Raw genomic sequence first — 10,000 nt, 5'->3', positions numbered from 1 at the left:
ATGTAACTTAAACGGAACGAAATACCTCAGGGTATTCGAGGCACCGATTCTGCCATTCTCCACCATTAAAAAAATATATATGTAAATATCAGTTTTTACAAGTGAATTTGACATTTGAATTAAACTCGAAATGCCCGAATAACTGTTATAGAGATTTCGACCCTTTCTATAATATGTGTGTATATAATATGTATAAGGGTTATAAACAAAACCCCCCAAAACACCTGTTTTTATATAAATAAGCTAGATCTCTGTATTTTCACAGTTATATTTGACAAGTTCGAAAGACGAACGAAAGCGCTAATATATGTATAAAATAAATGAAAGAAGTTATTCCAAAATTCTGACGACTTTTTTTTTCAATATATATATATATATATATATATATATATATATATATATATACAATTTATTAATAAGGGATGATTCGGCATCTATTTCTAGCATATAGGAGTCCACTTTTGCTGGTCATTCCTCTTATTTTTGTATATATATATATATATATATATATATATATATATATATATATATATATATATATATATATATATATATATATATATATATATATCGGAGAAGATTGGGCGAAACTACGTAGACATTCCAAACTTCGACTGAAGAAGCAATTCGCTGCGAATGATCTGTGAATCATGTTTTGTCCTGTTTGCTGCTGTTGTGCTATCGTCCTTTTCGGGCTTGTTGTTTTGACGATTTCCGTTTGTTGTTATTTTATCTTTGATGTATCCATGCGGCGCTGCGTACAATTTGGTGGCGATTTAATAACGAGTTTTGACTGTTATTTCAAGCAGGTAGACATACTTGGTATGTCCTTTGATTAATTTTAATCCTTCGGCTATTTAATGCTATTATTTGGCCTGCTGTCGCCTGTGTCGTTGATTCTGTTGTTATCATTCTTAAAATAGTTACATTGAATAGTAATAGAATTAATGACACCTTCGTAAATTAATTTTATATATATATATATATATATATATATATATATATATATATATATATATGTGTGTGTGTGTGTGTGTGTGTGTGTGTATGTATATAGGTGCAGTAGCGCACCAACAGATGACAGCATACAGTTGCGTGCGCAGTGAGAGCTAGCAACGACCTTCATAAGACAGTGTGCCGAGTGACATCGCTGTGTTTACTTCGTAACTTGTGAAATTTGTGTTTTTGTGATCACGTGTCTGCTGTAGTCTGCGATTTTATCATGGACAGGAACAAAGAGCCAACGTGAAATTTTGCCTTAAACTTAGGAAGTCTGCTACAAAAACATTGAACATGCTTCGGCAAGCTTACAGCGACGAAGCAATGAGTCGTATGCAATGTTTCGAGTGGCTTGAAAAGAGGAAGAACGTCTCCAGAAGACAACGAACGATCTGGAAGGCCTGCCAAGAGCATCACCCCCGGGAATGTGGTATTGTGCATCGAGAATTCGTCCCCCAGGGCCAGCCGCCAATCGAGAGTTCTACTGTCATGCTTTGAAGCGTTTGAAGGAGGACATTAGGCGAAAGCGTCCAGGTCTGTGGAGTGTGAAGAATTGGATTCTTCACAAAGAAAATACTGCTCAAATGTCGCCGTTTTAACATCGTTGTCGAGATCCAGAGCGAACCGCAGAAGATCCTCGCCTCGCTTACGGAAAACAACTTTCATCCCGTATTCCAAAAGTCGCAGGAATGCTGTGACCGTTGTATTGTTGCGCAAGGTGACTATTTCGAAGGAGATGATGTTAAAACTTAGGTAAATAAGTTATTTTCTTTATTAAATATAACATTTGATACCACTTCGTAAAGCTTATATGGTCATGGTTTGAACAACTTTAACCATAGGTTTGCAGATCAGAGTTAACTCGGTGTTAAACCTCAAGTCCTCTAATGAGACTTTGAATTAATTTTTGTTATAAAATATTTATCTATTTTCATAGCTTAGTCAGGAGGAAGGGGTTCAGCTAATAACCTTCGCATGTTATCCTAAACTAGTCAGGTTGATAAGGCAGATACTCAGCTTAAATCAGTGAAGATCGACGGTGGCAAACCCATGATCCAAGAAAGAAATTCAGGAGTTTGTTGTTCCAGAGAGAATAGATTGGACGTAGCAGTTAGCGCGGGCCTAGAGGGTTGGAGATAACACACAATATGGGTATGGGTAATGAAAGTTGGAGAGACAAATGTAATGGGTTGTCTTGGGTGGAATTAGCTATATCGGAGGAGTTTTCTTTGCAATGTGCTGTAAAATGTTTGTTCGTTCGGTCGTTTGTTCGTCTGTTTGCTTGTTTGTTAGTGTGTGTGTGTGTGTGTGTGTGTGTGTGTGTGTGTGTGTGTGTGTGTGTGTGTGTGTGTGTGTGTGTGTGTGTGTGTGTGTGTGTGTGTGTGTGTGTGTGTATGTTTGTGTGTTCGTGTTATTAGTGTATTGGTTAGCCGTAGTTCAAACCTGCTCGACCAGACTTATAATCATTTTTCTCTTTGTAGAGGACCCAGGTTATATTCTTTTCAACGTATTCATTTCTAAAATTGTCGGGTATGATATGAAGGACATTTAGCTGTTGTTTCTAGCAGATCGATCCCACGTGAAAGCTCCTCGGTTGGTCTATCACAACACTATAGCACTGTTTTCTAGCTATGCTTTTGAAACAATTCAAGAAATCAATATTACGAGGGCAATGATATCTCAACGTGGCCTTTCGAAATACCAGCCACATGCCGTTTTAAAAAAGGAACAGAACATAGACATACTAAGCAATATAACACTGATTGTACAAAAAGATATAGTGACCAATTTCTGGAATAATTTTGGCCATAAGTTTGCTTGAAGAGGGCTAAACTAAGGCTAAACAAGAACAAGAACAAGACCCCACTCATCATCGTTGTCATCATCATTATCAGCATCATCATCATCATCATCATCATCATCTTGCAACAAACATAATGGATGCTGTTGTAAAGTGAAAAATTCACAAGGAACAGAGCCGGCGACGTATGTTCGAATACCTCTTGGAACTCATTTTACATATTCAATACCTTCGGGGAAAAGCATGCAACTCCTTACTCCTGTTTCTCCCTTCTCTGGAATGCTTACAAAAAATGGCAGTCAATTCACCCTCAAACCACACGTTTAGGAGAATTACATATTAGTTAGTGTAATCCTGGGTCTAATATTCTTGAGAAAAAAAAAACACGTGACAATCTTTGATCCTAGGTTTGCTGTATAAAGGCTGACTGGCATTAAACAACATCAGTTGTATAGCGTGACATGTTTTCACGTGGGTTTAATTTAGCACGTGATTTTTATTCTTGATTTATTAAAATTCAGAATTCCAGTTAACCTGCCTAAGTCATTAAAATATCTTAAACGCTTTAAAATATTTTAAATCACGTTAAGATATATCTAATTCATAGTATTTAAGTCACGTTATTTGAATCATGTCAGGATATCTAATTCGCGTTATGCAAATTATGTTAATATAACTAAATCACGTTATTCAAATCACCTTAAGATAACCTAAACTGTATTATCTAAATTACGTCATGCAACTCACGTTATTTAAATCCCATTAAGATACATAATTCACGTTATCTGAATCACATTAAGATATCTTAACTATCTTTAAACCACATAAATATTTCTAAGTTTCACGTTATGTAAACTACATTATTTAATTCACGTAAATTACTCACATATTTTAAATCATGCTAAAATCTTATCTATTTCATCTAAATAACGTTAAATTATCTAATTAGTGCGTGAGTTTATCTGGCAAGAAAAAAATGACCATCCCGAAATATAACAACATCTAATTATCGTTCTGTATCTCACGTTAAGGTAAAAAAATTCACATTACGCGTATTGCGTTAAGATATCTAATTCCCGTTATTTAAGTTACTTCAGGCTATCTAAATGATATTAAAATATCCAATACCTGTTATCTATAATTCATTAAGATATCCACTCCACTTTATGTAAAGCATGTTAAAATATCTAATTCACAATAACTAAAATCATGCTTAAATAGTTAACTCACATTATCTGAATCGTGTTAAGGTATCTAAATCATGTTACGGCATCTAATTATCATTATCTAAATGATGTCTAGCTATCTGAACCACGCTTTATTTATGATGTTAAGGCATATAACTCATGTTATCTAAATCCCGTTTACATATCGCATTCATATCTAAATTCCGTTTCGGTAACCAAATCAAGTTAAAATATATTAAATCAAGTTACATTACCCAAATTATGCTAACTTAAATTATATCACTTGCTTTATGAAAATTACGTTAACTTCCCCATTATCTAATCTGATAACGAGATGTCTGTCTTATGTTATCAGTATTATATTCAAGATATTTGATTGAAGTCAAGATACTTAAACCCTGTTAAATATCTAACTTAAGTAAACTCACTTTAAGGTTCATAATTCACGTCAAAATGGTTAATCCATGTTATGATATAAATCACGTTAAGATTTCGAACATTAAGATACCTGACTCACGCTAAAATATCTTAAATTACATAGAGTTGTCTAAATTACGTTATCTAATTCAAGTTTATGTATCTAAGAAATCAAGATATCTTAAATCAGCAGGATATCTAATTTACTTAGATTAGTAAAGTGAAATGATAAATAAAAAGTGTTTAATACGATTAAGTGTTTAGGAGTGACTTGGCATTGAATTTATAGATTAACAAACTCAAGATTAATAGATATTGTACAGATTTTGTTTCTTTACTATAAGGACTGATAATGCATTGTGTGGGTGAATGAAATACAAAATATGAGTGGGTGTGAGTGTGTGAGTGTGGAGAAAGAAGATAATGTAAAGATGAGGAAGAGAGATGAAACGATAACGTTTTATCAGACTTTAGTCTGATAAAACGTTATTGGAAAATGAAACGTTACGAGGGAAAAGAGGGGGCAGTCAATTGAATGGAATGACTAATAAGAAGATGATAAGGACAGAAAAAAAAAGTGATAAAAGATAGAGATAGAGATTAAGGATACAGAAAAAAAATGGAGATGCAGGGAAAGAGAAGCGACATTCAGACTGAACAAAGAATGGATAAAAGAGAGAGAAAGAATCACCGATTCAGAGAGAGATAAAGAGAGAGAGAGAGAGATAGAAAAGTTAGAGTGAGGAAGAAGCAAGGGAGAGAGAGAGAGAGAGTAAGAGAGAAATAGGGAGAGAGAGAGAGAGAGAGAGAGAGAAAACTAGGTAAACAGCGAGAAATATAAACCTCAAGCAATAAACATTGGTTTTTAAAATGTGTGATTTAACTCGATGCAGCTTCGTATCATTAATTGGCGTTTTTTTTTAAATGTAATTAGTAGGCGTGTTTTATGAAACTGGTGGGTGTGTCAAGAATATTTTCATTGTGGGAAAAAAGGGAAACGTTGTTTGGGTGACAGAAAATTTTCTGAGCATAGTCGTTATTGTTATTGTTATTGTCTAACTTCAGGTCGGACCTGGCGAAGCACACACAAAAAAAAAAAAAACGTAATCCAGCCGTAACTATCTCGCCTTTTGTATTTTAAACATTATGAAGCTCGAGTGACATTATCCAGTATGTCTGGAGGTCAAGTTTGCTTTTCAATCTTTCGAGGTCAAGTTTGCTTTTCAATCTTTCGAGGTCAAGTTTGCTTTTCAATCTTTCGAGGTCAAGTTTGCTTTTCAATCTTTCGAGGTCAAGTGCTGTGTTCGATTCTTTTCTCTCTCTGAAAGAAATCAGCTGTGTTCAAACTTCGTGGGGGATGAGCTCTGCCAGGTTTAAAACGCTCAAGATTCACCGTATGTCACGTGTGAAACTTCTACGATTCCATCAGAAGTGAAAGATCCATGACCATATATGGATGGATGACTCTTCTTCGTTCGACGATGAGATTTAGTTGTTTGATCAACCGAACCAACACACAATTGGCTGAGTATTCCACAGAATCAGCATGACATTGTGTGTGACAAGGCTGCACCTTTCGAATTATGGGTATAATCCCCACCCTAGTTGTCATCTACACCGTTTTCGTGGACCCAGTTACCCTCCTATGAATCGATTGAAACCTAAAGAAATTGACATTTGCCCCAGATGCCACGTTATGGGACTGAAATCAGGACCTCGTAGTTGTAAAACGAACTTCTTATCCATTCAGTTATACTGCACCTACACCATATATATATACACGTATACATGTATGCATATATATATGTATGTATATATACATACATACATACATACATACATACATACAAATGTATATATATATATAAAGTCAAGATAGAAAATGCTAAAATAATTTTAATCATAAAAAACATTTTAGTACTGGTTTCAGTCATTGAGACTTTTTCAACCCTAAGTATGGAAAACAATTAAATTGTGAAAAAAATTAAATGAACATTTTAAAAAAGATATTTCCATAGTATTCAAATGCAAGGGGCATTTTCCTTGTTTCTGCCTGTCTCTGTCTCACTTTTTTTTTACTCTTGTATATATATATATATATATATATATATATATATATATATATATATAAGAAAAGAAATGAAGCAACAATTAGTAATTAGAAGTTGATCATTGGCATTAAAAGGTCATAGTTTTATTGTAGTTAAAAAAACATCTACAGCTGTTTTAGTTAGTTATTTTTGAAGTAAATTTGCATTTATCTCGTTCCATTTAACAAACATCGTCAGAATGATTTAGAATTTAACGGAGGAATATAGACAGGAAAAAAAAAAGAAAAAAGGAAAGAAATGAAAAAAGTTCGTTAAGTCTTTAGGCTTACATTTTTGTGTCCTTTAAGGTTCCACGTGTGTGTACATTTCTTCAATTAGATGAATGGAGCAAAAATTTCACACTGCCTTGGATTAGTTGTCTAATTTTATTTAAGACACACACACGTTAAATAAAATGAGACAACAAAGCCAAGGCAGTGTGAAGTTTCTAGGACATATATGAAGAGAAAGGTAATCTTACAGCTGTTTCAAGGATATGGGGAATATCCCTTCATCAGAGACGATATGAGAGAGTTAAATAGAGGGAAACAGCAGAGTTCAATATAAGAAGTTATTTTGGAAAGGGAGAGATATAGGAATTATAAATGGAAATAAGAGAATAAAAATAAAAATATATGTTGGATGTTACAGTTGCATGTACATACATACATACATACATACATACACACACACACACTCATATATATATATATTATTGTGTCCGGGGAGAGTCATTCTCTTTTAGTGCCTTATTATTTAACACACTCACCAGATCGATTTCCACTCATTTACTTATATATTTTCTCTAAAATTTTCGTTGCGTCTTGCAACCTTTTCAATAGTGATCGAACCGGTGAGTGTGTTAAATAATAAGGCACTAAAAGAGAATGACTCTCCCCAGACACAATAAAATATGCTTCAACACACGAATTCACGTAAAGAATACCAGAGGTAGAGTGATATGCTTTGTCAAAAAGCAGCAAAAATATCACAAAAATTGTTACTCAGAGTTTCACGTTCCCGTTCGTCGGACAGTTTTTCTAAACAAAACTGTCCGACGAACGGGAATGTGAAACTCTGAGTAACAATTTTTGTGATATTTTTGCTGCTTTTTATAAAGTATATATATATATATATATATATATATATATATATATATATAAGTATATGTGTGTGTGCGTGTGTGTGTCCAATAATTGAAACCAGTAAAGAAATAAAGAATAAACGTCAGTTTGAAATCGTTCCTCCCATTAACACACTCTGTTTTTCTCTAAGTTCTTGTCAACTAAATAATCTTTTTAAATACGTTTGAGTAGAAGATTCCCTTAAGTGAATCAGTAATAAGTAAGCTACAAGATAAACTGTCAATACATCTCCCAAGTGTCAACAATTTCCGTTACACTGTTTCACGAAGTATTGCTACGATTTACTATTGTTTTTTTTTTGAGCGGGTGATAATGATGATCCATTGATCCAATTAAAACAGTGATACTAACTTATAAGTAACTGAAATCAATATATTTAGTAAGTTTGTTAAATAATTTTGTCTATGAGTTTTTCTTCGTCAGCATTTTCCATCATCGTAAAAAAAACTTTAATGAAATGTATTGACCATAACATTTAAGCTGTTATAATTGCCATCTCTTCTTGAAGTTACACTCTAAGTTAACGACCTACTGTCTGAATGGAAAAATGAAATTAGAAAGAAGTAAGTTAAACAATTGTCTCTGCTTATTGCTAAGTCATGTGATAAACAGTATTTATTACTTTTTCTCATTAGGGTGTTTAAATGGTAAAGTCAGACTCAACGCTAATTAACTCGAAATCATACTAATAAGGAATAAGAGGAAATTAGATAATAAACTTAACACGTCGCCTGCTTTAACATGACCGCTTAGCCTTTTGATGCCTTTACTAAGGTCCACTCCGTTGCAAACCTTCTGACCACGCGAACGGTTCTATCCCCTTATTAAATTTGTTTCAACCTGTGAATGTTGTTGAGATAAAACATCAGCTGCATCAATTACTCCATCTTGAGAGGGTTTGTAAAGGTCACTTGTACCGTCCCTTGCTAATTTATAAACTAAAATATGCTATTTAAAGAATTGATGCCGCGAGTTTAAAAAGTCGTAAACTTTAGTTAATAGAATAAGTTTTCTTGCGCCCTTTTAAAGCCTAGCCAGGCTCATGGACCCGGTTTCCCGGTTTCTATGGCGTATATGTCCCCCCCACCCAGCTGGACGGAACGCCAGTCCATCGCAGCGTTACTCAAGAAACAGGAAGAAAGAGTGAGAGAAAATTATGACGAAAGAGTACAACAAGGGTCGCCACCACTCCCTGCCAGAGCCTCGTGGAGCTTTTAGGTGTTTTCGCTCAATAAACACACACAACGCCCAGTCTGGAAATCGAAACCGCGATCCTCCGACCGCGAGTCCGCTACCCTAACCACTGGGCCATTGCACCTCCACAATAGAATAAGTTACACCAACATATCTCAACACGTAGACATGTAAACTATTAAAAAATGAATAATGTATGTATATGTGTGTGTGTGTGTTTGTGTGTCTGTGTTTGTCCCCCCACCATCGCTTGACAACCGATGCTGGTGTGTTTACGTCCCCGTAACTTAGCGGTTCGTCAAAAAGAGACCGATAGAATAAGTACTAGGCTTACAAAGAATAAGTCCTGGGGTCGATTTGCTCGACTAAAGGCGGTGCTCCAGCATGGCCGCAGTCAAATGACTGAAACAAGTAAAAGAGTAAGGAGTAAAAAGAGTAATGTGATAAACTAATTCAAGATATTACCGGTCATCATCCCTCAACGAGTATGGTTTAGTTACATGTACCATATTGGTTTAGGTTCTATGCAATTGCGACCCGACATAGAAATCCTCTCGGCTCCTTGTGTCTTAACCCAGATATACGTCCAGATTGTGACAACTGGAATTAAAGAGAGCTGCACTATTTCTCGGCTCGTACTCAACTACAGTTGAGTAGACTGGAGCAACATGAAATGAAGTTCCTTGTTCAAGGACACAACCTATTACCCGCTCCAGGAATTGAACCTACGACCTTATGATCACTATTCGAGCACTCAAATTATTAGGCCGCGGGCTTTTCTAAAACGATTCAAAGAGAAATTTGAGAAATTTGAACAATTTTAGAGACGGAAGAGTTAATATTTAACAAGGTGTTGTCTTTTAACTGAAAAAGCAATATGCACAGCTACGTCTGACATGAAAAGGTATAATGCCTAAACCCAATATGGGCCACTGGTATTAGAAGGGAAGAAAAAGGGTCGTGTGGGGGTTAGTTTACTATTATTGTTGACTCTATTTACTGAAAGTATGGATATCGTACTTACTAACGAGTAAGTCCACTCTTAACGGGGTTTTTTCTGAAACAAAAAAGGAGCTTATTCTAAGGTAATATAGTCTTGATGTAGGAAAAAAAAGACGAAAAGTCATGGTCAGAACACTTTTGATCATAGATTGACTGGATCAGAGC

At 34.9% G+C, this 10,000-nt stretch overlaps 1 protein-coding gene across 1 annotated transcript in view; it reads left to right on the top strand.

The window, feature by feature from the left end:
* LOC106878236 (insulin-like peptide 7) overlaps positions 1–10,000 on the top strand; it is a 56,103-nt gene that overhangs the window by 29,554 nt on the left and 16,549 nt on the right. The gene's annotated exons all lie outside the window — the stretch shown is intronic.

Source organism: Octopus bimaculoides, chromosome 2 (genome assembly GCF_046866305.1).
Source record: "Octopus bimaculoides isolate indiv1 chromosome 2, ASM4686630v1, whole genome shotgun sequence".
Lineage (NCBI taxonomy): Eukaryota > Metazoa > Mollusca > Cephalopoda > Octopoda > Octopodidae > Octopus > Octopus bimaculoides.
The sequence above is the reverse complement of the archived record's forward strand: the minus strand, read 5'-3'. Positions and strand labels throughout refer to the sequence as shown.